The sequence below is a fragment of the Penaeus vannamei genome, chromosome 34 (genome assembly GCF_042767895.1).
Source record: "Penaeus vannamei isolate JL-2024 chromosome 34, ASM4276789v1, whole genome shotgun sequence".
In the NCBI taxonomy this organism is placed as follows: Eukaryota; Metazoa; Arthropoda; class Malacostraca; order Decapoda; family Penaeidae; genus Penaeus; species Penaeus vannamei.
Genome location: NC_091582.1, coordinates 24,504,652 through 24,507,151, shown reverse-complemented (window position 1 = coordinate 24,507,151; position 2,500 = coordinate 24,504,652). Strand labels below are relative to the sequence as shown.

Genomic DNA, 2,500 nt, shown 5'->3' with positions numbered 1-2,500 from the left:
AATGGAAATCCCTAAATGATCTTCCAAAGAAGAAAAGCCTTTTACAGAAATGATTTTCATATTTTCAGAAAAAAATGACGGTCGTTGGAGCTTGGCTTTTTCCAAATACAGACTAAGATTTACAAAATAAATTTAAATGGCATTTCTCAAGAATGAATAAAAGTACCTAATTTAATAACAAAACACCATCTTAAAAACAAAAGCAAAAACCAAATGACAAAACTAAAAAAACAACAAAAACAGACAAACGAACAAATAGACGAAATACGAAACAAAATAATAAAAAAGTGGCGGAAATCACAAAAAAATCACCAACGACATTACGTATTCATCGTTCAGGAAAATATTGCTTTTGGAGAGAGAGGAACATCGCAGAAAAAAAAGGAAAAAGAAAATGAAAAGAAAATGAAATGGCATGGAATGTTATGTGTGTTTTAGTCTTCATCAAGAATCACAATTGTTTTACTGTCATCATTATTGATATCACTATTATTATCATTATCATTATAAATATCATAAACATTATTGATATGATTATTATTATCATTATCACCATTAATATCATTATTATTATTAATATCATTACCATTAAAATTATCATTTATATCATTATTATTATCAATATCATTACCATTACTACTGTCATTTATACCATAATAATGACTAACATTATTATTATTATTATTATTATTATTACTATTATCACTATTATAAACGTTATTATTGTTATAATCATTATCATATTACTGTTATCATTGATTGTTTCTTACGAGTGCAAAGAATTTGTTAACATTTATCGTATTTTCATACAACCGAGTCATGAATTTTATGTATTCATTTTCCATCATCTCATGTTACATCTTAAAAAATCTGAGAAAGTCGGAAAGTGTAATTTTCATCATTATCTAAATTTAAAATTTTCCTATTATTTCTAAATCATCGGGTTTTACATAGATATTTTAATTATCATTCTGTTGGAAACGTAAATAGTAAAAAGGTCTCAGAGTTAAAAATATCATAATTTCGAAAATTGATTGTGCTGTCACCCATAACAATACAATTGGTTTTTATAATTATTATCACCTTATCGAAATATGGTGTCATAATCATCGACATATTTATTTTGCGTTTTTAGATTATTGACTTTGTTGTTTATACTAACATATAGCTATATCTATCTATCAATGTCAATCTATCTATCTATCTATTTATCTTTCTATCTATCAGTCAATCAGTCAATCAATCTATTCATATATTTATCTATCTATCATTCAATCAGTCAATCAATATATCTATATTAATAAGAATGATTGTAATATTAATTTAATTCTTAACAATACAAAATACAGTTTGAATAACATGTCTGGGCGGGACTATAATCTTGTATTCTTGTATCTTAGCAGTACCTATTGTACATTTTTGTGGATTGTACGTTAAGAATTTTCGTTTTAATTATACAGCGAAATGGAATTAACAGAGGGTGGTGCTGGGAAGATACTGAAGACGGTATACCAGTAAAAATTCATATCCAACTTTGGTATCTGTTTGGTATGTCAATAGACTTTACATACAACCCATCGTATTGCTGTATGAAATGCTAGTTAATATCAAGGGAATTGATAATTTTTCTATCTTTATTTCAGCAGCATTATCCTGATTTCATATGCTAAATTACTTCATGCAGTTAACATCATATTTTATATACATTTATATGAATAAACGCCACTGTGAATATATAGATTTTCAAACTTAGTCTATCTCCATCTATCTCTTATCTATCGCTCGGAAGTATTCAGATAACCAGTTGATCACAATAACCAAAGTTATTATTGATAAAAAGAATGGAATATTCATCGCCAGTTAAACATCAACAATGCAATTATAAAAAGGAATATTCCTTACCACTTAAAACAAAAACAATACCATTATTAAAAAAAAAACATTAACCAATACTATTATAATATATATATATATATATATATATATATATATATATATATATATATATATATATATATATATATATATATATATATATATATATATATATATATATACACACACACACACACACACACACACACACACACACACACACACACACACACACACACACACACACACACACACACATATATATATATATATATATATATATATATATATATATATATATATATATATATCACCAATTAAATATTAACCAATACCATTATGAAAAAGGAATATTCCCCATTAATGAAATAAAAACAATACCACTATAAAAAAGAAGAAAATCATCACCAATTAGATATTAACCAATGCCATTATAAAAAAAGAACAATAAATATTCATCATCAAATAAACATTAACCAATACCATTATGAAAAAGAATACTCATCACCAATAAAAAAAAAATCATCAAAGAATATTCATCAACCAATTAAGCAATAACCAATACCATTACATAAAAAAAAACAGACAAGCATCACCACCGAATCAATCAGCCACCCTCCCCGCC

At 25.5% G+C, this 2,500-nt stretch overlaps 1 protein-coding gene across 1 annotated transcript in view; it reads left to right on the top strand.

The window, feature by feature from the left end:
* Nucleotides 1–2,500, top strand: part of LOC113812066 (nucleolin) — a 404,864-nt gene that overhangs the window by 598 nt on the left and 401,766 nt on the right. The window lies entirely within an intron of this gene.